This window comes from Mus musculus, chromosome 13, assembly GCF_000001635.26.
Source record: "Mus musculus strain C57BL/6J chromosome 13, GRCm38.p6 C57BL/6J".
Classification (NCBI taxonomy): Eukaryota; Metazoa; Chordata; class Mammalia; order Rodentia; family Muridae; genus Mus; species Mus musculus.
Window position 1 is genome coordinate 97,598,678 of NC_000079.6, and position 26,060 is coordinate 97,624,737.

The following is a 26,060-nucleotide window of genomic DNA, read 5'->3' on the forward strand; positions in this document are numbered from 1 at the left end:
GTCTGCTCAAACACTAAGATAAATGTCATGAAACAGGAGCAAAGGAGAGGCTTCTAAAACACCAAGATGCTTGAAAGCAGAGAATCCTGTAGGGCCTAGCAAAGACTTTTATCTCTCCGCTTCATTTCTCTAGGGAGTCTTAACTGCTCCAGATTCAATATCACCCTTGAGTGACTGGGAAGCAGCAAGTGGTCAAATTATTTTCACTGTCTGTATGGAGTCCCTGGTGTACCAGGAGGCCGATGCCTCCAGAGAAGACCCACAAATGACTGTCACGCACTGTGGGGGCCACAAGGAAGCAGTGTGCACACTGGCCTGGGAAAACAACACGCCAGAGTAACAGGGGTATTTTGCAAGCTTTTAGTTGATTCCTCATAAGGGCAAAGTCTAATTGCATCTCAGATATCAAAGTTGTGCTGCACAGAGCCCACTGTAGCCCTTAAAAAAATTTATGTTCTGTTTAGCAGGGCCAGCAGGTTCAGAGCCACGGTCACCGGCTGCCTAATTACTCTTGCGTGGTTCCCTTCACCCCACCCTTCCATTTGCTGCAGTCAAGAGTTATGGCTCTGATCATTCCAGGCTGTTTCTTGAACGTAACTGGAAATATTACACAGTGTGACCGCCTCCCTTCTGGGACTGGAATATGAGATATTGTGTAAGCTTGCCTCACATCCTTCAGAGCACATGGAGGTGGGGACTTTCTCCTGACAATTCCCACACTCTGTCCCCTTGAGTGTGCCAACCCCTTCTTGCAAGTCTGAATTCTCTTCTCACATTCAGAATGATAACAAAAGCACAGACCCAGTGGGCACGCTGGCTCTTAAAATCATGCTGACATTCAGAAAACGGAAGCAGGAAGAACATGAGTACAAGGCCAGCCTGAGCAAGAGAGTGAGAACCCATCATAAAAAAAAGACAAGAAGAAGAAGAAGAAGAAGAAGAAGAAGAAGAAGAAGAAGAAGAAGAAGAAGAGGAAGAGGAAGAGGAAGAGGAAGAGGAAGAGGAAGAGGAAGAGGAAGAGGAGGAAGAGGAAGAGAAGGGGAAGAGAAGGAGGAGGAGAAGAAAGGAAAGAGAAAAGAAAACCTGTTTCTTAGCTCTAGCATGAGTGGTCCTACTTTGCAGTCTCTTGAATTTTAAAAGACAGACACAGACATAACTGGTCCTCAACCATTGCTTCATACCAGTGGTCTTCCTCTTTAATACAGTTCCTCATGTGGTGGTGATCCCCAACTATAAAATTATTTTTGTTGCTACTTCATAACTGTAATGCTGATGCTGTTATGAATCATCATGTAAATATCTGATATGCAGATGGTCTTAAGCCCCTGTGAAAGGCTCATTCAATCCCCAAGGGGACTGTGACCCACAGGTTGAGGGCTGTTGCTTTATACCAATCTGAAGGCAGACATGCATCTACAAGCTGACCAATAGTAATATTCTGAGTTCTCACAAGGCAACTCTTTTGCAAAAGCACAGCATGGCCTGGAGCAATAGGCCTTTCTGTTTCAATAGCCAGGACCAAATGGCTAGGTCTAGGTGGATCCTGGAGTGCAGTCTTGGAACAGCCCACCAGGGCCTCAGTGCAGGTCTCCATGCTTTGTTCAGACATCTCCCTGCTGTGCTCCGAGAAGCTGTAGGGCACATTCATCCGCCCAGGCTCGAGGCCTTGCCTCACACTCGGCTCCTTTATCGTTTCAAGAGATTTGCACTGTGGAGGTCAAAGGGAGCAAGCCGGGCCAGGCCCCACCTCAGCACCAGCCAAAGTTGCTGTCAGCACCAGATGGAGAAATCGTCAGCCCAGCCAGGTAAGAGGCCAAGGGAAACCTCTGCCTCATCAGAAATACTTTGCATTTTTCCTCCTCTTTTTGCAGATGAGCAATGGTGAGAGATGAGTTCTGCCTTCTGAATGTGACTTCGTGGTCCATAGTGTAAGTGTGCATTATGCAGATGTTCTAAATGCATCAACACAATTCTCCAGAAAGCCCTGGAGACTAAGCTGCCTTGGGATTTTGCCACCGTAGGGTGCTCAGAGTCACACGAGCACACGGATTTACCAGTATGAAAATTATAGCAGACATCCACCAAGGCATCTGCTTTGCAAAGAACCTAAACACTAGATGCTATATCTTCTTGCATATCACCGCAGAATTAAGACTCATCTTTCTCCTTTCTGTTTATCCAGTCTGTTGGGTAAGTAGAATTGGCTAAACCAATGTTCTTCCCTTCATCAGCTCAAGTGACTTGTAGCTTCTCCCTCTTCTTTAAGGGAGGCCGTGCTGGCTCCTTGTTTTGGATGATTCTCTTGAGAGCCTTTCAAAGAGCCTGTTCTATTCTTTTTTTTCTCTCCACACAAGAACGAGTGCCATCTTCCTGCTTAGAGTGTCTTCCATGGTCTGAGGCCCACTGGAGAGCTTCCCTGGGAAACTTTTCCCCAGGTGTCTTGGGACATGAGGGAGAGAGACAAGGTAGAGAGAGGGGTGGAGGAGGGGCACCGGCTTTTATAGGAAAGTGGAGAAAACTCACCACACAGTTAATTAGAAAGTGCCATGAAGCAAGTCCAAACTTTATGGCTTTCCTAGAATTGATGACGGCTTCTAACTGGGCCTGCCCGCTCCCATGCAGGTGTGTGCAACCTCCAGGTCCATATGGTTTTTGGCTGCCCCGGGCCTCATTCTTTGTTTAGCCCAGGATCCTGTAACTGAATATCGCTTAATAACTTTTTGTAATAATGTAGCTTGAATCAGCTTCTAGGTCCAACCAACCTCTGCTTCCTACAGACTCCCGCTGTCTTCCTGGCACACCTGCAGGGAGACACAGCCCCTTGGTTGCCCCTAGGGCAATAGCTTACAATAGTCTTAGGCTTACAAAGAGGCAGCTGCGGGTTCAATGAGGGAGGAGGCCAGGGTATAGAGCTTACTCTCTAGAAGTAATTTGTTTCACTTAGGACCTGCCAGGAGGGCTGGAGTCCTGTGACTTGAAAAAAAAAAGCCAGAGTTTTTTTTACTAAAATAAAAAAAAATTATGGTAATGTATAACACACAAGCAAGCCCTGGCTTATACAATCTGATTTATAGGCACCCCTGAAGGTCCAGGTCACTTGGGAGCCCGAGAATGGTGGGGCCAGCCTTATTACCAAAGAAATTCTCTCCTTTCTCCATTTGTTGTGGTCCTGATACCCTCCCCTTCAACCCCTCTGCCCCACCTCCTTAACTAAGGGCATCACACTGGGAAAAGTCCCTTGTGGCTGCAAGTCAGACTCAGCTGGATTCCTGGTCTTAGTCCTGCAATGAGGCAAGCCTGGAGTTCCAGAAAGTGGGTGCTCATTTGATTCTTTTGGGTCTTTCTGAATTTCAGAATGTCTAAGGAGCTTTTGAAGGATACCGGTACCTGGTCTCACTGCGCTAAATAAAAAGTGTTCTGGTGAGTCCAGAGAGTCCTTGGCTGGGCAAATGATTCTCCTTGGGAACTCCCTTCAAGTAAGGTGCAGCCATGGTCACTTGTTGTGCTTTGACGTGTTTCCCTATGCCTTCTGTCCTCAGGGGTGGGGGTGGAGCTTGCTTGAGCCTATAGTGCATCCTTTGTGCCACAAAACACAAGAGCAGGTGATAGGAGGGAGGGAGGCACAAAACTGCACTTTGGTAGTTATCTAGGACTCTAAAAATAGACGCAGAATCAAGAAAGAAATAGACACATGTGTTCTGTCCCCAAAGTCCTGAGCAGGGAGCAGAGGGTCAGACATGTCCCAGAGGGTCAGCAAATGTTCCAGGAAGCCCTTACCCATGGAAGGATGCTGCCATTCAGCTGGACGGAGGCAGACTCCATGACCCTTTGGGGCTGGAGATGGAAGAACAGAGCACGGGAAGGGGTTTCACCTTTTTTGTGTTTACTCCCATCATAACGCTGATCGTGCCCAGTCCCAATCTGCACAACAGTGGCAGCTATACTAGAATTTATTTACACATGAGGACTGAAGAATCATGCTATCCATCCATTTGTATTATCTCACCACATCTGAAAAAAAGAAAGAGATAATTGATGGGTATTGATGTGTTTTATAAAACCAAGAATATGTTCTGTAGGGCACAGTATGGTGCCGTGGGAGGAGGTAACTCAGTGGGCCCATGCTGAAGCATCGTACCAGTCATATAATGGGTTTAGTATACAATAGAGTTTATTTGGGGGTGTGGGAAGGGGAGTTGAGACAGGAGTAGAGGCAGAGAGAGAGAGAGAGAGAGAGAGAGAGAGAGAGAGAGAGAGAGAGAGAGATCAGAGAGAGAAAAGGGGCAGAAGGGCAGATAGAGTTAGACATTGAGGGAGAGGCCAAACAGTCCCTTTTATAGCAAGCCAGGCCTATGTGGTTGTTGCTAGGTAACTGTTGGGCCGGATCGTACAAGGAATGCCAGCATTCCTCCATTTTAGTTTAATTTAAAAAGGAGAATCTAGAAAGAAGTGGTGGTGAAACAGGAATAGGGTCATTGTGATCTTTAGCTACTTCTTGCTGACTTTGGGGTGACATGTCTCTGGGGAACCTAAGAAAATGGGAGTGGGGGTGCTGGTCCAGTCTTAGGAGAGTTAGCTGCTTCCTTGCTGTCTAAGATCTGTGGAACCATTTTTAGGTAGGAAGGTGCAGGTCCAGTAGAAGCGTCTGTGTCTGTGAGAGCAGGCTGGAGCATCTGTGGCTTGCTTCTCAGGAGCTGTCCTGGATGTAGATTTTTAAAGCTGTACTTGCTAAGATGCTTAAACACACACGCACACGCACACACACAAAGAAAATAAAGTTAAGTAGATTTGGGAGAAAAAACTTTTCTTAGGTGTACATTTGAAACCCTTAGGTCTTGGTGGTTGAGATGAGGGGAGTCCCCAAACCAGGGAACAGGAGGGAAATGCCACCCTCTGGAATAGGTAACAGGTAGAAACTCAGACTATTAGTTGGTGGATGTTCATATCTGGATGGAGTCTATTTGGTCCATGAGAGGTAGGTCTGAGTGGGTTTCCTGGAGCTTATAAGTTTACAAAAGAGATAAATTTGTTAGCCGCAGGTTTCCTAAGGTGAGCTTAGGGAAGACAAAAGCCTTTAGGGGGAGCTGGAGGAACAAGGGCTTCTTCCTTTTGTCTAGGAGATTGAATATACATAAAGGTAGCATGATGAGAAACATTTTAAAATTTACATTTAAAAGACAATGAAAGGAAACTTGAAAATCTGATAGTTGATCATATAGCTTAGCATAAGAAACACCTTAAGTCTATAGTTAACTGACAACCAATAGAAACTTAAATTTGTAACTATGATAGCCGATAGCATAGATTTAGCATGAGAAACATTTTAAGTCTGTAGTTAGGAGACAATCAAAGGAAATTCATAATTTGAAGTTGTGATTATACAGTTAGATCATATAGTGGGATGCTTTAGTAGAGTTAGGCTAATTTGTAAGCGCTCTATTGGTTAATGTCAGGACAGTGGCATAACAAAGGGAGGACATCTGAAGCATTGAGTCCCTGGAAGCTGAGTTTAGATACGGAAGTAACAGAAGGTTACGTCTGTGAGAGTTTACATCTGAACTTGTGCATCCATTATTGTGAAGCTTATGAGCAAGGCAAACCTGTCTTTTTGATAAGAGATATGGCAGCGTTAGTTAGTTAACTAATAGACTAATGAGCTAATATGGTGGTGGACTACCTCGGGATAAGGAGCTAGTTGTCTGGTTTTTTAGCTGTTAATCTACAGTTAGCTTAGCTCTCAATGTAACCAGAAATCTGGGAAGAATAAATTATAATCTAGATGTCATATATTAATTAAATTGACAGAGGTTATAGTCTACTACCTAAATAGTTCTCTCAGGTCCCCTGTGGTCTCTATCACAACTTGGGCAGAGTCAGTCTGGCTATCAGAGTCAGTCTGGCCATCAGGCCCAGATGAAGAGCTTTCCCCTGTGAAATAGGAATGTGGGAGAAATGACTCACTTCGTCTTAGGCAATATGAGACATGCAACTCTCTGGGTATTCATCTGTTTGTCCACAGTGTAGGCCGAGTCCTGGCAGCAAACAAGGCAATGGATCAGTGTTTCTCAGTGGTTATCATACCACAGTCCAGGTAGAGTCTTTTGTCACTGTGCCCACATCTTTTTGGAGATCTAGGGGGCACTGTAGGATTTGGGAGTCTGTCGGTCATAAAAAGCTTAAACATTTAAAAAGTAGATTTTTGACAAGACTGAGAACTAATATTTATTAAGCATATCTGAATCAGACAATCTGTGTTTGTTTTTAATTACTTGGTCTAGATTATATCTAGCAAACAAAGAGTTTAGACTGTAACTTAATGACAGTAGCAAAAACAAGACTAAACATATGTTTAAACCAGTGATCTTTAACCTTTTTACTGTTGTAAAACTTTAAGTTAATAAAACTATTTACCAAGTCGGGATAGAAATCATATGAAAACCTTATCTTAATTGGAAAGTGTCTTTGGAGACCTTTTAAGTCAGTCTGTTCTCTTAAAGTGGGTGGTGAAGTGGGGACTGCCCATAACAAAGATGGCAGATAGTCATGAGCCTGACTGCAATCAAGATGGCCATGTGACTGGCCTTAGCAGATGTCACTGAAGCGATAGCTCTACCTGTGGAGGAAAGTCACTTGTTTGCTATACCTTAGAACAGAATGGCATTTTCTATAGAAGCATGGATATGTTGTATCAGCAGAGACAAATAAACAAAGAGACAAATAGGCTTGTTTGTTCTGGCAGACAGGGCATTATGTACATTCGAGGAGCTCTCTCTTTGTCTATCTCTCCTTGTCTGACTCTTCGTGGGTCAGAGGACAGAAATGGCGGGTCTGGGCAGTGCGCAGCACCGCTTGGCTGCTGCTTTTCCCACCACAGGTAGCTTAGAGTTGGTGTAAACCAGAATGGAAAGAAACAAGAGAGAAAAATTTCCCAGGAAGTAGAAATTTAAGAATGCTCCCTGGAGCAAACAGCTGGCAGTGGTGGCGGCGGGAGGGGGCAGCTGGAGCATGGTGAGTTAAGTCTAAAACAAAAACTGGAGAGCAGAGGGGGGGACGGGAGCAGAGAGTGATTGGAAGAGAAGGTGGGAAAAGCCTACATTGAAAACCTTCCATTTTTCAGACAGCTGGTGAGAGTTGTAAAAGTTTACTTTATTTTCAAAGTGCCATTAAGAGGCCATTTAGAGTTATTATCTAGTGGATATTGGGGCCCAATTTAGGGTGTGAATTTGGAAGCCTTTAATACCAGAGTCCCAGTAGGGAGCCTGGAAGTAGCAATGAAGACATTCCCGTTGAATGAGAGTAGAAGTTATCAATTACCCACACCAGTGTCATTAGGATAAATATGATAACTAGGAATGGAAGCATCTAAGCCAGATCACCAGGTCATCATGGGGTAAACTAGGCCATGAGCGGCAGCAGAATGGTTTACCTAGGCCTAGGATTTTCCAATAGCTCTAGAAAGGAACTGTCTTGAGAAGAGAAAGAGACCTCACCCAAGGAAAGAGGTTCTAGGATGAAGAGTCAGGGAAGAGGGTCATGACTCTGAATATCTTTGTCCCCAAGTACAGCAGGGGGTGGCTGTGAGCCCAACTGCCTTCCCTTGGGACCAGGGGTCGTTTAAGCTGACTAGTGGTGTGTGTGTGTGTGTGTGTGTGTGTGTGTGTGTGTGTGGTGGGGGAGCTTACCAATTTGCTGGTATTTGGATGGATAGGTCAAGCAATCCGATGTCTGGAAAGTGCTTGTAGCAAAGGTGGGAAATGTGAACCTGCGAGTTTGTAAATCTGAGTCGTGACACTAAATCAAATGTTTTATAAAACCAAGGATATGTTTTGTAGAGTGTGGTGTGGTGTGGTGTGGTGTGGTGTGGTGTGGTGTGGTGTGGTGTGGTGGGAGAGGGTACCTCAGCAGGCCCATGCTGAAGCATCCTACCCCCAAGGTACCTAGACCCAATGGGTATACTAGACCCAATAGGTCTAGTATAAGAATAGAGTTTATTTGGGGGCATGGGAAAGGGAATTGAGAAGGAAGTAGAGGCAGAGAGAGAGAGAGAGAGAGAGAGCTGGAGGAATCTTAGAAGGAATACCATCAGGTACTATCACTGTCTCCATTTCAAGTGTGAAACTGAGATGCCTTGAGGTCATTTGCTGCACCCAAGAACCTACTGCTGGTAAAGGTGGGTGTGTGGGTTTAAAGTCAGCCGAAGCCTTCTCTACTCTGATCTTGCATTTGCTTGACATGGCCCACATTTTCTCTCTGGAAGCAAGACCCAAGCCTGATAAACACCAGGAGTCACATTGGCATTGACAAGTGTCCTCAGAGCCCCAATGCATGCTGCTTTCCCTAAGGGAATGCTGTCCTTATTCTGGACACAAATCTTGGGAAAGCCCAACAAAATGGTTGAAGCTAAAGCTGTGGGGTCCTCAGCACTTCTATCTGTATCCCTTTAGATGCGATTTCCAAGAAAGAAAGCCTAAAGCTTACAGGAGGCTTCCACTCAACTCTGTGTGGATGCTTGGAACATGGCTTTCCTTTCCTGCCTCCTTGAGATAGTAGGTGTAGAGGCAGCTGAGGCATCGGATTGATTTTGGCTAAGCCAAGAGCACAATGGGCCACAGGTCAGTGGAGACTGCCCCCTGCAGGCTCCCGCCTCCTATTTACCTAGTACCAATTCTGAGCCTGAACTTCCTCCAACTGGCTTCTGAGGCCCCTCTAACCTACGCAGCTGCCTTTGACTCTGTGGACATCAGAATAACTTACAGGCAGATGTCACAATAGAAGAATGCCCGCGTTGCCGCTTCCAACTGTGGGTCAAATGTGTTCGTTCACCTGCCTGTCTCCTGTGGGTCAGAGAGAGAACAGGGTTGACAGCCCGGAGAAACTGCTAACGAAGCAAGACTTGATGCAAGCTGCCTAGACAGACACATTATCTGGGAGTAAAGGCTCAGCCTTCAGAAAGATTTACAGCAGGATGTGAGGGGGAGTGGATCTGAAAGTGTGTCTCTGTGGCGTGGGGAGTAGCTGAAGGCGCTGAGCTGTGTTCTGTAGTTAGTGCTGCCTTTTGTTTCCAAAGCCACATTGCTGAGGCAACATTTACCTGCTGGCTGCACAGTCCCCCCAGTCACTTAAGACTCCTTCATTCTATTTAACTATTATGAGTGCATGGTACTAGGTCCCTGAATTATACATTAGCCTAAAAATGCTAGGAGAGTCATTGATGTGTGCTGCAAATTAATAGAAACAGAATCTTAAAGCAAGAAGTGTGTGTGTGTGTGTGTGTGTGTCTATGAATATTAGTGTGTATAGTGTGCTATGTTTGCGGGATAGGTGTGATTTGGTGCATGGTGTTGGGGGTAGTGCAGAGGTGATGGTGATGGTGATGATGATGTATATGCACAATGCAATGGTGGGCATTGCTTTCTTGCTTCCATTTTATTATATGAAATAGCACACTGTTGCAATCAGCCAACAGCTCTTACAGATTTCTTTTGGTAAACAGTCCCCATCACACATGAAGTCCATTGCATGGGAGAAAATGTTATGTGGTAAGGGTTCTTGAAACTCATCTACATAAGGTGTGTGTGTGTGTGTGTGTGTGTGTGTGTGTGTGTGTGTGTGTGTGTTCCTCTTTGGTTCCCTGACTTAATTGCAGATAGAAACTGGTAATATTATCCAAGGGAGAAGGCTGAGGAGACGTTCTTAGGGGCTGGACACCATACCTGTTCTCCAGGTTCACCCCTGCTAGTCTGTAACATTACCCTATCACTACCCATGCTTTGCACAGTGGACTTGGCACTGGAGGAAGGTTGAGGGACTAGGTTGACTAGGTCAGCTATGACCTGCCCTAGGGAATGTGCGGCAAAGCAAAAGGTGAATGATGGAAGGCACCAACCCATTCTCTCCTTCACTTTAGCAGTGCCAAAGCTTCCTCCATCTGACTCTCAGTGCCCAGCCTCCTCCATCCGACTCTCAGTGAAGATCTGACAGCCTTGTACTACTCCAGGTTCTTGGTGTTTTGATATCAGATTCTCAGCCTTCAATTTCCCTCTCACTTCCCAACATTTTCCAGAATGGAGTTTACTTTTCCATATTGTCTGAGAGAGAGAGAGAGAGAGAGAGAGAGAGAGAGAGAGAGAGAGATTTTAAAAAAAGCCTTTTTGGAGGGAGCGGGATGGCTTATTTTATCACCCATCACGTATCAAGTAACCTTATTTGTTCTAATCATTTGTCAAAATTTGACTCTCTTACAGTGTGTGATTTAGTGGCATGAGAAACTGTGATAATCCAATTTATTTTTGTCTTGACTGTAACTGTATATACCAAAAATGTGTATGGGTTTCCATGGTCTTGAATTCAAAGTATATCCACGTGTGTATCTGTTTTCCCAATCAATGTGCACTTTTGAATAAAGGCTTCAAGTCTTTAATGGCACTTTGTTCTCTTCAGGAAAAGGAAGTGCGTCTCATTGGGTTTGTCCCATGCCTTGTATGTTGGCTTGCTGTGTAACCTTCTCTCTCCATTCTTGGTACAGAGTAGACTAACATCTTGTCTGGTAATTTCCATTCATTAGCTGGCTTGTTGCTCTTGCTCCCATTGTCTACAACACCCCTGTAATTTACTATCCTCTTCAAAAATCTGAAAGCAGTCTCAGAAGATTGTGTCCATCAGATAGCTAAAGCTCACAGTTTAAAAAAAATTGTGTTTTCTGTTCTTTGGAGGTGGAGTCTTATTTACTCTGAATCATTAAACAGTTCTTTGGACTTCTAGAGAGATTGTCCCCCAGGTCACAAGACACTTCCTGCTCCAACCCTTTTTCTTAACTACTCAAACTTTTGAGATTCCACACTGAAGATGTCCTGGACCCCAAGGTCATCATGACTCAATTTGGGTTTGTTCAAGTGTCCAGCTGGCAGGCAACCCATGTGATTGCCTCCATGACGGCGGAGTCTGAATCAGTCATACATTTTGTTTTATGTGTCTTGAGTGTCAAGTGGCATCTCACATGAATGAATGTTGTTTGTGGGGAATAACTGCAGCAATGGGGACTGTCCACCAACCCTGATCTGGCAATCCCAGGTCTGTTTGTGATAACCACACTGCTGTCCACTGCTGTCCTGTTTTCTCTCTGTGCCAAATCAAGCAGGAGAGTCATGAATGCTTTCTAAGGAGCCCTGTGGTGAGAGCTCCTCCCGAAGCAACTAAACTTAGCAAGCATCTCTTCAGTCTGAGCATCTCTTCAGTCTGAGCATCTCTTCATCTTTTTCAGCTGAAGTATGATGGATGTGTTGAATTACAAGATGCTGGCATTTAAAAAAATTATCAAAGTTTTGATTTATTTTAAATGCATGCTGTTCTTTGCTTTAATTTCTCCTTGCTCCCTTATTATCAAATATTCTGGTTTATACCTTTTCATTTAAAATATAAACCAAATATAATATTTTGCTAATCAAAAAAATCAGTTCTTTGTTTTGACAACTTTTATCTTTATGTACATACAACCATTCATTTAAAATGAACCAAAACCCTGATTACCTGCAGGAAAGCAAGCTACCTAGAAATGTTAATTTATCAAGACAATGAGTCATAGACCAACAAGAGCACAGATGAGTTCATTTTTGTTCCTGTGACAAAACACCTGAGATAAGTCAACTTAGAGGGGAAAAAAGTTCATTATGGATCGTGCATGGTTTTGAGGGTTTGATTCCAGGCTGGCTGATTTCAATGCTTTGGGACCTTGGATAATGAAAATACCCATGAATGGCATCTATAATAGAGGAAGGCAATTGACCTTCCAGCAACCAAGAAGAATTGGGGGGGGGAGGGGGAGGGGGAAGGGAGAGAGGGTAAGGGAGAGAGAGGGGAGAGGAGGAGAGGGGGAATGGGGAGGGAGAGAGAATATGCATGAGCCAGTGGGGACAAGATTTACTCAGATCTGCACCCCAAGAGGCCCACTTCATCCAGGCAAGCTCTTCCTCCTGGTAGCCTATTCTCTGTGTACATATTGACCCAGGATGAAGTTAATGTCCTTGTGATACAACTGACTCTCAATGTCCTTCATCACGTGGCCCTTCTGGGGACTGCATCACATGGAAACTCTAACAAGAAGGTAGTCTAAGGCAAGAAAACAGTGATGCTTCCCCAGTGCCTGACTAATTTTGCATAGAACTGGCAACTTCAAAATAACTGAGATCTGTAAACAGTATGTCAGAACTCAAAAGATTAAAATTCCCTTAAAAAGTTACAGTTTTGCTAACTGGGATTATGCTGTTGATCAGCTTCCATCTGGCTTGACAAATTACTTTGTTTAAAATATTCCTAAACTAAAATATTCCTAAACGTGTGACATGTCAGCGAGTGGTTTCCACTGCCATCTTGTTTTAGTTGGATTTTAGAAGTTGAGCCTGAAACATTCTTATCCTAATCCTGATTGGTACTTCTTGCATCCCTGTTTTAATGAGAACATATGAAGAGGACACATAGATCTTTTAAATCTTGGAGGAAGTTCATTTCCATCAGTCAGAAAAGGGCCCTGTGCAGAAAAGAATAATCTGGAAAATGGGGGAAGGCACAGACTTTTGACTTGGGGATGGATCATGGAATTGCCACACCTGACTTGTGATCTTGGTTAAGTTACCTTCTTGGAGTGTGGGTGTCTTTATTGGAAAAATATGTTGAATCACGTGTGTTAGTCAGTTAGGGCTAACAAAGCAGAATGGACTGAGTGGCTTAAGGAATATAATTCATTTCCTCATGTTTCTGGGGTCTGGTAGTCTACACTTGAGATGTTGGTGACGTTGAGTTTCTTCTGAGGCCTCTTTCCTTGGCTAATAGCTTTCTTCTCCGTGTGCCCTCACACGGACTGCCCTCTGTGTGTCTGTGTCCTAACATCTTCCTATAACACTGGTCATGCTGGCTTAGGGGCTGATTTAGTTACTTTTCTGTTGCTTTAGTAAAATAACCATGACCAAAAGCTACTTAGAGTTCTAGGGGATACAGTCATGGCGACAGAGATATGAGGCAGGCACGGCCATTGGGAAGCAGATCGAATGTCATGGACATACAGCAAACAGAGGAAGAAAACAGACAGAAGCAGAGAAAGACAACAGGAAGTGGGGTCAGGCTGTAAAAACTCAAAACCCACCCTTAATGATGTATTTCCTCTAATGAGGCTCTACCTCCTAAGGGTTTCATGCCTTCTGAGAAAGCATAATTAGATAGGAAACAAATATTCAGTACATGAGCCTATACATTAATCTATCTCATTCACCCATAACAGGAGCTTCTTCTAAGTAGCTTCTAAGGCCCTTTCTTGAAATCCAGTCATATTCTGAAGAATGGGTTGGGAAAGAGGGTTTTCAACAAGATTATAGAAGGGACACAATTCACCCCACCTCACACTTTTATCCTAGGGGAATATTAAGATTTGATGGCTAAAGTGTTTAGTATTCAGTAAAGATACTGACAGTGCTAGCGTTCTTTCTTCCTTCTCTGAAGTCCAGATTCCTTTATCCTTGGCGGTAGAATGGACACATTTATTTTTCCATCAATCCAATTTCCCTATCTTCATTTCCAAGAAATTATTTGTCAGATATCACGGGAAGATAATCTATCATGTTTCCCCTTTCAAGAGTCTCAAATAGAATTCCAACAATTTCCCCTCTCTTCTGGAACAGGGATATGCTCACCAGAATTACAACAGCTGTTCTCAGATCAGGAAATGACGCTGAGGGCTGGAGAGATGGTCCAGCAGGTAAGAGCACTGACTTCTCTTCCAAAGGTCCTGAGTTCAAATCCCAGAAACCACATGGTGGCTCACAACCATCTGTAATGAGATCTGACTCTCTCTTCTGGTGTATCTGAAGACAGCTACAGTGTACTTAGATATAATAATAATAATAATAATAATAATAATAATAATAATAATAATAAATCAATCTTTTAAAAAAAGGAAATGACTCTGAGTTAAGAGCCTCCATATAAGGTAGAGGTGAGAAAATTAGGAGGAACCCCAGGGCCTAGATGGTGGCATGTGAATATCTGTCCTCCCTGAATGATGGACCTCAGATCGTCATGCTACGTAAGAGAAAATAACTATTATTTATGTGATTGCTATTTCAGCCAAAAGATGTTTTCTAACTAATAGGATATGTGAGGGAAGTTGCCAAAATTGAGATGCATTCAAATAAACTCATTTAATGTGTTTAAAAATTAATGATTTCTTGTCCTTTGAAGCTTCCATCTAGTCTCTTACGGTTGACTGCACTGAATATAACAACACGATCTGTGTGTAAGTCTGTGTTCCAGAATCATGCAGGATCAAAACATGCAGAAATAGTATGAGCACGCAAGTGTTAGATGTCAGATAAAGTCAGACCACAAGGCAGGAAAGGGGCATGCACGTCCTGGACGCTATTGCGAGGATTTCTACACTATTTAAATTCAAGTTGTCAGCCATCATGTTATTTCATTGAAATCCTGGTATGGACCAAAGAAAGGTTGAGGGGGGTATAGCAGTAGGGATATCATTTGGGAAGCCATTTATTAAGTCAGGAGGGGCTGAGAACAAGGTGGTGGGAGGGGCAATGCAGAGAGAAGAAAGTCGTCCAGGGTAAGATAGAGTTTGCAGGTGGCAACTGATATTTGTTGGTTAGATGTTGAGGTTGAGAAATATGAAGAACCAAGACGACCATGCAATGATGCCATCTGAATGACAAATAGCAGATGGCTGATCCTAATGAAGGACATGGAGAAGGTAGAAGAAATCTCAGTGTATTGGAGAGGGGATGGAGTCAAGACTCCCCTCCCCCCCAATCCTTACTATGTAGTGAAGGTTGATCTAGAGCTAGCAATCAATCTAATTGCTCAGCTTCCTGAATGCTGGGATTCCAGGTATGGGGTACCATGCAAGACATTCTCTTTGGGTAAGTAGCACTCATGATGCCTGGAGCCCAAAAACGTCGTGTGGGGCAGATGGCTGGCTATATTCCCCAAGACTGGGCCTCAGGGAAGGTTTGAGATATGGATAAAATATAATGTAAAAGTCATCAGAAGCCATGGACTTGGATGCGATCCCAGGAGGAAATAATTACGATGAACTGACTGCCCTCCCCCCAAGATGGTCTCCTCCTCAAAAGGTGATTCATCAGTTAATGGAGAGCAGACACTGATGTAAGTGGGCAAACAGGAGTGAGGTGTCCTGGCTGCCAAAGAAAGAGCAGAGTGGAGTGTTGATGCACCTACAAGAGCAAGGGGGCCAGGGCAGAGTTCTGGGGTAGTCAAGGACTTGACAGTATGGAGGGGGCCAATCAGCGAACAGGAGGGGACTGGAAAATGGGAGCCCAGCAGAGGAAACTGGAGTCTGCTAGTCCAGAGGAGGGGAGAACTTGAATAGTGTGGGCTCAAAAGGAAGCAAATGAAGTTAGGGGTGGGGGAGAAACTAGTGGTGGGGTAGGGGATGTATTATACACATGTATGAAATTATAAGACAAGTTTTTAAAAGGTGCTAAACATTTTGTAAATAAAAATATATAGATATAGATACAGGCATATACACACAAATATATATAGATACAAATGCATGTAGTAGATAAAGAGAGGTTTTCAATACATACAATAGAAGAATGGAATGTATGACACTCTAAGGTACAGAGTCACAGTGAGATCTGGAACACAGATAAGACTCTGGAACAGGAAAAATATTGCTTGTGTATTTTTGATGCAGAGGACTGAACCTGGGGCCTTGCATGCTTTCTCATGAGCTGTATCTCCACCCCAGGTTTGCTCCTAAAATTTCATCCCAGATAATGCTGCGAAGCTCGTTTCTTTACTTTATATCAGCATATTTTGACATTTCTAATGTACTCCTAGGTAAGAATTGCCACAGTTCAGGTTATGACATTTAAAAAATCCTCTTAACATATTTTTTTTTGGCATAGCTAATTCTAGAAAGGTCATACGAATTAACATAATCTTATCTTTATCTTACCTTCTTTTGAATATTCAAACATAGTTTTGGTCACTGCCATTTTTCTTTCTTTCTTTCTTTCTTTCTTTCTTTCTTTCTTTCTTTCTTTCTTTCTTTCTTTTTTTCTAAACTTAGAACTTTAAAAACAAATATGTGTGTGCATGTTCCTCTGAGTGTGTGCACATGTTTATGCAGGTGCTATTGCATGTGCGTGTGTGGACATGTGGATCCCAGAGGTTGGGTACCTTTCTCAATTACTTTTCATTGAATCTTCTGAGACACAGTCTCTTCCTGAACCAATTCAGTTAAGCCGGCTCCTGACGAGCTCCCAGACCCAACAGCCTCTGCATCCCTAGCCCTTGGTATCACACATACTGCCGCACCCATCTTCTCATGGTACTAGGGATCCGAATGCAGGGCCTCTGGCTTGTATGGCTTCTTTGCTGTGTGAATCATCTCCCCAGCCCTTTAAAATATGTGTGTAGAAGTTTTTGTGTAATATGGCTGCATCTGTCGTGTTTGGGACATACCTGTCTCCCAGCTGGCTTTTATTTATATTTCTCACTGTTTTTTTTTTTTGAATAATTTCCCACTGTGATTCACTTTGTTGATTTTTATCCTAGAAAGTCATTTTTTCCCCTCTCCAAAAACTGATAGTTGAAGGCACAATTTTGAAAGGCTGGAATGCTTTTCTGGATGGCTTTTTCCCACGAGCATAGGGCTCAGCAGTGAGTAGTTTAACCTAACCTCTTTGTATTCCCAGAGAAAAATCCAGCATGTATGAGATGGTTGTTCCTTGGCTTAGCTTCTGGTAACACAAAAACTGCCTTTGTGAAGGTCACTATGGCCCATTGTTTTCATGTTTATTTTTCAGTTTTGCTGTTTACTGTTCAGCCCTGTAATGTGTGGGGAGGAAAAAAGCCAGAACTTGGAGCCTAGGCACTGCTGTGTATTGCTGATGCTAATCCAGAGGAAGAATTATTAGTTCTAGATATAGGTAATAGCAGAAGCCACCTAGGATTTCTAAAGTCTTGCTCATCGTTATGTTTTCCCCATGGGCTGAATGTTCCACAGACCCCAAATATGACCAGTTAGGTTCAGCTCTCCCACAACACCATACTCCAAAAAGCCAAGACTCCAAGATTCCCTGCCTCAAATAGTCTACGTCTAACACCTGCCTGTGGCTCTAGCTTCTTGTGTGTCCTTTGTAGGGCTGAGCAGTAGAGCAGGGGGACTGTTCCTAAGTGTCGTGGATACAGCTAACTCTGGAATGGCTTATCCACGCATGTGAGTAGAGCCCCTCATGGTGGGACCAAGTTAGCTAGAAGAAAGGAGTAGACCATGGGCCAGACTAGAACAACTGGCCTCTTCTCTTGCCTCTTGGCACTCTAGAATTCTGAGGAGTCCAGGAATACTGAATTTTCCAACTATGGCTTTCCAAGTTGCTAAACAAATTTACTCATCAAAGTTGGAGACTGTCTTACAGCTTAATAGACTTTAATAGACCTTGTTCCATTTTCTTGTTTTGTTTCATGGTGTAAGTGTCTTCCCTTGACCTTTTGCTCCTAGCCCTCCAGATGGTGGGGTGAATATGGACAGGCTCGCCCTTCCCTCTCTTCTCTCTTTCGCTACTTCTCACTCCCACCTTACGCAGCTCACCTTGTTTGGTTCTCTCATGGAGACCTGGTGAGGTCCAGTTCCAACCATCAGTACTGAAAATCCTTCTGTTTCCCTCTCTATGCCTGGCTTTCTCAGATCATCCTCATTTGTCAGAATCCAGTACATGAAGATGGCTTTTTAGAGGATAAATAATAGAAACGTTTTAAATGGATTGATAAAATTAATAGAAGGACAGATGAGTATGTTCTATATATCATTCATATAGGCCTAGGTATGTTTCTCTTGAATATTTATTCTGTCTAGCCTTCAGCGTACCTCTACACTTTCATTTCCCTTCCCTTCCTTTCCCCTCCCTCTCCCCCACTTCCTCCTCTTATTCTCTTTTTTTTTAAAAGATTTATTTATTTATTATATGTAAATACACTGTAGCTGTCTTCAGACACTCCAGAAGAGGGCATCAGATCTTGTTACAGATGGTTGTGAGCCACCATGTGGTTGCTGGGATTTGAACTCCAGACCTTGGGAAGAGCAGTCGGGTGCTCTTACCCACTGAGCCATCTCACCAGCTCCCTCTTCTTCGCTTTCCTCCTCCTCTTCTTCTTCTCTTTCCTCTTCTTTCCCTTACCCTCTCCTCCCTCCCCCTCCCCCTCCCCCTCCCCCTCCCCCTCCTCCTCCTCCTCCCCCTTCTCTCCTCAACTCCAGAGGACAGGGTCTCACTAGATCTCACTGTGTAACTCTTGACTGTCCTGGGATTCTTTCTTGAACACCAACCAGGTTGGCTTTGAACTCACAGGGTTCCACCTGCCTCTGCCTCCCAAATGCTGAGATTAAAGGCATGTGCCACCATGCCTGGTTTTGCCCTTCCTTTCTGAGGTCATGAGGCAGACATCAGGAGACAAATGGAGACAAGCATGCCTGATTAACATATCTTAGGTTCTCTTAAAATCTGACCTTGTAATGGTTCCCTTCATCTCTACTACCAGCACTTCTCAGAGTTTTTCAGCACCTGGTTTAAAAACAAGAAGGATTTTAGAAGCTTGCTGCATCTCTTCTCAGAGTTTCTGAATCAGTAGGTAGAAGAGGGGTGAGCACCAAGTGTTTGTACTTCTAACAGTTTCCCAGGTAATATGGTGGCTACTGGTCCAGGCGGTATCCTGAGAACCACAGCCATTGGGTTTTTCTGTGTAGGTCTCTGTTGTTAATGCCAAAGCTCTTTCCACTTGTGCTTCTCAAGCAGACACTGCCTGGGTCCAGAGCACTGCTCAGAGGCGAGAGAAGTGACGAGGACCTTAGTGTCTAGTTCCCGGGCCAGGCAGGCTTGGTTCCTAATGGCTGGGGCGTTCTCCCACAGAGGCAACTTGAGCCCTGGCTTGGCAGAATATGAAACAGCCTTGGCCTGTACCCTTGTCTGTGAGTTTTTAATTGCAGAATCTGGGTGGCCTTCACACAGTTGTTTGCATAGCGAGGGAAAAGAGATAAGTTCGGTAACCTTGGAAGACCAGTCTCTCCCCCCAACCCCACCCCCAGTCTCCTGAGAAGTGGTGCCCAGAGGAAGAAACACTGTGTGTGGGAAACCAGAGAGGGGCTCTAGAGGGTGGCCTGCAGAGGCCAGGCGAGGGGGTGGCGTTTCTAAAGAATGAATGTCTACCGAAATTACTTCCTGCTGCATGAGGGTTCATTAGCTGGAATTCTCTAGATGACAAGGGTCTCTAAATCTCCTTAGCTGGACTCCGGGCCATGATTCTCCCTCCCAGGATATAATCACTCAGAAAGACAATCTTGGCTCCAGCTGTTGGATTACAACAGCCAGTCCAGAGAGTGGGTGGCTCTTAAATTGAACCTCTCGAGTATGTATATCTGATAGGGACAAGGAATTCTCTGTCCACGAATAACCACAGCCACATCAGGGCACAGACTCAAACACAGCGCAACCAACAGCCCAGGTGCCCAGGCCCCAGTTTGTATTTATCTGTTTTCTCTTGGGCAAAACCACAAGCCAATAATTGCTTTCTCTTTCCAGCCACACCTTTGCCAAATGACTTGGGCCGTGGGTTGCTGTGAGTCCATCCTGGATCTGTCATGCCGTGAGAGCCCAAGACAGTTTCAGTTTCACAATGTTAATAGCAATAATGGGAGCGAGTTGTGAAGTGCGAGCTCCCCAATGGGACCTGTGCCAAGGACTTCTCATCCATGATCGCATATCATCCTCACAACAGTACCAGATAGTGGGGTTTATTACGCCCAATCTCCAGATGGTGGAACTGAGGTTCAAGGGTTAGGTAACTGCCCTGAGATCACACAGGCAGCAAGATGTGGGAACTTGGTGAGGACTCAAGCTTGTGTCCTTGTCCCTGCTCTGACAATTTTGTACTTGACACGTGCTTGTTAAGCTAACCAGCCTATCTACACATGCATAAAAAAGAACTTCAAAGGAAGGTTCTAACCTGTATTATTTCAAAACAGGAAACTTAGCCAACCAAACACTCCATTTTCCAGGCGAGTCAGTTAACTAACTTGTTAGAGTATAGTCAATAGTCAATCAATACTCAACACTTGCATAGTAGCAGTTAGCATTAGGGGAAAGGAGAACATAGGAAAGCAATGGCTGGTGCGTGGAAGGTCTGCATAAAACAAACATGGCAACCTATCTGAGGCTCACAGCAGTGTGGAGTCAAAAGTTCTCTTTTTCTTGGAGCACTTAGGGTCCTCCTTAGTTCTTCTGCCAACCTCTCAAAACATGCTAGTTTCCACAACTCCCTTCTTGATCTAAAGACTCGTGTTCTCAGCATTGGCTTGCTGGCCTCACATTGGGCGTGGGAGCAGGCAGGTGGGTGTGAGCATAAGAAGACATGGAAATGAAGAGTGTCTGCCCTTCCTTCCTGCAATGGCCGAGAACAGCGTGGGACGTGCCAAGTGGGACCAGACCCCTCTACACACAGGGGGGGTTCTGTGAGGGTCGATCTGACTCCAGAGAGGAGTTCAGGTGGTCGGGAGCAGGCCCTGGATATCCCAGCACCTCAGGGCTTCGCTCCATTTTTGCAAACCTTCTCCAGTGTGTAGCTTTATCAGACAGTGACTTTGCAGCTAGTAATTCTGCAAGCTTGCCTCTATCTCCCATTTGTTGGAACTCACTTTGGATAAGGGTGGTTTATAGAGTGGTTCTGGAAGAAATGTGCTGTAACAAAAGAAACCATTATGCATAATTTCAGATGTAGCATATCTAGATCTGAAACCCAGATCTGTTGTCCCTTACTAGCAAAGGAGGGCTTTCAGCCAAGACAATGGGCTGAGGTTCTGTGGGGACTCCACTCTAATCTTCAGGTATCAAACCACTTTAAGGGCTAAGTAGCTTAGCAGAAACTTGCCTCATAGGCAGGAGACCCTGGGCTCAACCCCAGCACTGTAAATTAGCAAACAACAGGGCTGCTTTTAAGAACTGTTTTTAAATCCTTATTAATCCAAATGGGATAAAGGGAACCTTCGTGGACCATAGTTAAAGAAGAAACCATAGACCATAGTGGGGCGGGACAGCATGGGTAACAGACTGTGGTGCCACACAGAGCAGACATGTGGCTTGAAAGATGTGCTCTGAAGCCAATGCAGACCACCAGCTCTTGTCATTCAGAGACAACCAGAACTAAGTTCTTGGGAGAAAATCCAACTGAGAACCAAAAGGGTTCTTCTGAACTTGGGCAAGAAAATGCCAGTTTCTGGCCTTCTGCCCAAGACGATGGTAGAAATGGAATCAACCAATGTCAAATCCTAGATTACTGGGACATTGTTGGTCAGGAGGCCTGGTTTCTTGACACTGAGTAAGATGTAGGAGCCTTGTAGCATAGTAAGCAAGAGATAAAAATCACATCCCGTAGGCAAATTCAGAGTTCCTTGTGGTCACTGTTAATAATCTCATTAAGAACAGGACTCAGAGAAAGCAGCCAATGCAGTCTTCAACTTACAGCTTTAAGATGTACAGGAGCAGCTGGGCGTGGTGGCGCATGCCTTTAATCCCTGCACTTGGGAGGCAGAGGCAGGCGGATTTCTGAGTTCGAGGCCAGCCTGGTCTACAAAATGAGTTCCAGGACAGCCAGGGCTACACAGAGAAACCCTGTCTCGAAAAACAAAACAAAACAAAACAAAACAACAACAACAACAAAAAAAAGATGTGCAGGAGCTCTGGAGAGACCTTGAGGTCTGCTGGTGTCTGCAGTGTCTGCTTGCTTTCATGTCCAGCTCTGGAGGGCTCAGATCTCCGTTCTTTTATCTCCTCTACGTTCCTCTCTTTCTAACTGTATTTTCTAAAAGGGTTGCCCATGGAATTTAGGTGTTCAGCCCTGAGTTGCCCGAGAATGTTGATGATGGGAAGAGATGCTCGGCTTGCTTCTGGTGAGAACCACTTAAGGACCAGGGCTACTAACAATTCTGTTGAGGCCGAGCAGCCCAATAGCTCTGATTCTGTCATCTTGCTGGTTGATTTGAAATCATTCCTGTTTTTTTGTTTGTTTTTCATTCTTTAACTGTGACTGTGTGGTTCTCCTCCCTTTTCTTTTATCTCCATATACAAGTGCTACCCCCCCCCCCAAAGCTCCACACCTCTTCATCCTCTTTCTTACTTGATGCTTCTACTTACACACCCGCCTCACATTTCCTCCTAATTAAAAAAACCACCAAACACAAACAAACCAAAAAACAACCCCACCTCTAATTTCAAGCTCAAAGAGCTTCCTAATAAAGTCATCTTTAAAGGACAGCTCTTTACATGTAGGGTTATTTAAAAACAAACAAAGTAAACCTCATACACACAGACAGCGCCTTTTCTTTGCCATATTAAATCCACCCCTGTCTCTTGGTATCTAGCTCCTTTCTAGAATTGTATATTGATGTGTTTCCACCAGCTATTCAGGAAGATTTTCTTATTAGTTACCGACAATGACTGGTTTAAATGCCATAGGAATTTGTTATCTATTAAAGCAGTTAAAAGTGTGTGTGTGTGTGTGTGTGTGTGTGTGTGTGTGTGTGTGTGTGTGTGTGTGTGCTCTCGAGCACATGCATTCACATGCTTGGGTCAGTTTTTATCAGTCTTTCTCTTGCAGTAAAGGGGTGAGGCTGGGCACCAGGGACACCTTTATTTCTTGCTCCAAGTATTTATGAAATAACTGATGACCCATCTAGGTGATGAATAAAGACAGCAGATGCCTTCAAGGCAGAGTGCTCCACCTTCTTGTTTAGGGAGGAGAGAACTTTGATCTTCTCTGTAGTGTTAGTCATTGTTTACTTCACAGGGGTTTCTGTGTCTGTCTCTTTCTCAGTCCTTACTAGTCACCAGCATACCCTGGACACTCCCCGAGCTAGAAGGGGACTGTGGCATCTACAGGGACGGGAGAGGGTGAGTTAAAAAAAAATACCAGTGTGGCCAGGGATGTTTTAGTGACAGAGCTTTGGTTTCTAGAAAAAAATCCTTTCAAGGATGCCCAAGTGAGTTTACTGTGAGGATACAAATGGATCCCACAGAAACAGCCACAGGAAAGGCAGCAATGCCTCATGGGAAATGGAAAATCACTGGAAGAGTCCATCGAGTGATCATATTCATATCACTTCAGCTCCCCTTTACCTGCAGACTCCTTTCATGCATTTGCATGTATGCTCTAACACCCTTCACCTCCGCAGAAAGCCACCCCATCCCCCAAGTCTGCATGACTTTCTGCTTCTTCTTCTCTGAGACAGCCAGCCCAGTGTCTGGGTCCCGGTCATTAGTCCCATGGAGAGTAAATCTGATTGATTTTTGCCTGCATGAACTATTTACCCTTATCCTAATATTGTGCTTAAGATGAAAGGTGGAAAGAAAAGAACAGGGAGAACATTTCCTGAAAAATCTTTTAAGACATATGTGGGTAGGGAGACAGTTTTGAGTATGTATAGAAAGACGCAGAGCCAACATCCATAATACACTCCAGACCAGTCTGAATATGGATCAAAGTTTACCACCACCCCAGCCCACCCAGGAAGCTTCCACTCACTGAATTGTTCCCAAAGATCACTTCTTAGGTATTTGTCTGCATTGAGTGTTGAGCTACTGGGAACAGACCCAGGAGGACCAGGTCTTTGAGATGGCTTGATAAATAGCCCATACTCAAGGAATCACCATAACCCGGGTCTTTGTCATCAAAGAAAGCAGTTTGCTCTCATGCCTGACTCAGCCTTCTTCCAGGGTAAAGGATTGGAATTACAGCTTCTCATTCAATTTAGCTTTAAGAAAAGCATTTCTTTTTCTGAGCACATCGAACTCCTACAGAGAGTTTCTTGAGATCTGGTGCTGGTTGGCTTACCAGGGCCTGGTGGTGTCTCACAAATGGAACTGGAGATCTTTTGACTTCCTCAATGGAAGAAGAACAGAGGGGTAGGTGTCAATGAAATTCTGAGTAGTTCCCTGGACTCGGATATCTTAGGGTCACACAGGGGACCTCTGTCTTTCTTTGTGATGATTTCCAATGTTCCTGACTCGCTGTGTGTTAGGCTAATTTGTCCATTAAGTGACTAAATATAGACTGTGAGGTAACAATGGTATCAGTGGAAACAGCAGTGATGACAGAAGTGGCCCTTACCAGAGTTCCCCAACATTTCTTATCTATTACATTACTTAGTCCTCACTGTAAAACTATGAATGTACCATTTGCTCTATCACACAAAGACGGAGATGACTTATGTATCTTTATTACTTTTATTCACACGAGGCATTTTTACAGTGCCCAAGATATAATCAAATCATGTCAAGTTGGAGTCCTTTACATGTAAAATACCTTGCTTAAAGAGGTTTTTAAGAAAATTGTGGCCGGGCGTGGTGGCGCACACCTTTAATCCCAGCACTCGAGAGGCAGAGGCAGGCGGATTTCTGATTTCGAGGCCAGTCTGGTCTACAAAGTGAGTTCCAGGACAGCCAGGGCTATACAGAGAAACCCTGTCTCGAAAAACAAAACAAACAAACAAACAAACAAAAATTGTGCTAATATGTATTTTCTGGGTATTTCAGTGGTTATCGCTTATTCTCAATATTTCTAAATTGGTAGTTTTCTATACATATCCGAAGTAAAATGAAGACTTTCAAGCCAGAACTTGCTATGTGTTACATTTCCTACCAGCTAATTCAAAGTCATATATCATGTTTATTCTGTTCAACTACAAGCATGATCGCCATACCATTAAACCAGAAGAGGAATTTGTAGCTGGTTAGACTGGAAGTCCAATGTGTGGGTCCCAACAGATTACATAGAAATAGAAATACACAGAAAGGCCATTTTCCTGTCTCAGCAATGTAAAACAGACAGACCTGTAAGTTCACCATTCCAGAAGGTTGAAGTCATTCTTTTATTGATTTAAATAATGAGGAAAAGAAATTTTACACTACTAATAAAAATATTATTTATGATTGCCCAGTTATAAAGGCTGCATTGTCAATCGCCGGGTCCTGGTAAACATTTTGTATCCCTTTGGTATTTACAGATGGTCTATTTTAGGAATGTGTTCACAGTATGAGGCTTGTGTTAGGACAGACAGAGCTTTTGTTGAAGTTTGCGTTCACCTCTCTACCTTGAAGAGCCCATTCTTCATACAGATCTCTCCCAGGTCTCTCAGGCAGTATGATCTACTAGCCACAGAGTGAGCTGGGAGCTCAAGGCGTTTGAGACTATGTTGGTGTCCCTAGAGGATTGCAACAGAAACTCAGCTTCTTGTCTTTTGACATCTATGACTTTGAATTTGGACTTATTTTCTGGTTAATGAACTTGCTCTCTGCTCCTCTCTTTACACAAGTTTATCGATCATTCCATTCCGCTCATTGCTGGGGAACCATGTCTTCCTTGATCTCGTCACTAGAAGACAGCAGTGAACTTGAACTTGGGTAGAACTAGAGGCAGACCTATGGTCTGTCATTAACTAACTTGTCATCCTAGTCAAAGTGTTTATACTTCTTCAAGTTCCTCAGCTCCACAATAGGGATAACAGTTACCTTTCAGGGAGTCATGGTAGCACACACCCATAACCCCAGCACTACAGAAGCTGGGCACCTACAGAAACTGTAAGTCTGAGGCTAAACTGGGCTACAAAATGAGTTCAAAGCCAGCCTGGGATGCACTGGGAAACACTGGGTCAGAAAACAAAAAAACAAAACAATTATCTTTCAGTAAAATGATAAGAATGAAAACAAAATAAGCAATTAAATTGACTAATGTACATAAGCAACGTTTTACTGTTATGCTAGATATGATAAAATAAAAAATCAATTGTAATTATCTTTTTCTGATTGAAGCAAAAATCCCTCTTGTTTCATGGAGATATCTTTCATGAATCATCTCAAGAAATATGACTGCATGATGATTCATATATGGTAAATAATGTGACCCCGTTTTCCTTCTGTATTTTTTTAACTTATTTTTATTCATTTACTTATGGAAGATACAAGGATGAGTTTAGGAAGTAGGTTGAGTTGGTG

At 43.8% G+C, this 26,060-nt stretch overlaps 1 long non-coding RNA gene across 5 annotated transcripts; it reads right to left on the reverse strand.

Moving 5' to 3' along the window:
* Nucleotides 1-3,932: 3,932 nt before the first annotated feature.
* On the reverse strand, nt 3,933-24,088 carry Gm34087. 5 transcript variants are annotated; one of them, XR_873828.2, is made up of 6 exons: nt 23,902-24,088; nt 18,530-18,584; nt 9,887-10,088; nt 8,755-8,834; nt 5,962-6,032; nt 3,933-4,011 (listed from the first exon to the last, which is right to left on the reverse strand). It is a non-coding gene; the product is annotated as a predicted gene, 34087 (long non-coding RNA). The 5 variants fall into 5 exon arrangements; XR_001781024.2 differs by lacking the exon at nt 3,933-4,011 and adding an exon at nt 4,269-4,699; XR_001781025.2 differs by lacking the exon at nt 9,887-10,088.
* Between the last annotated feature and the right edge of the window lie 1,972 nt (nt 24,089-26,060).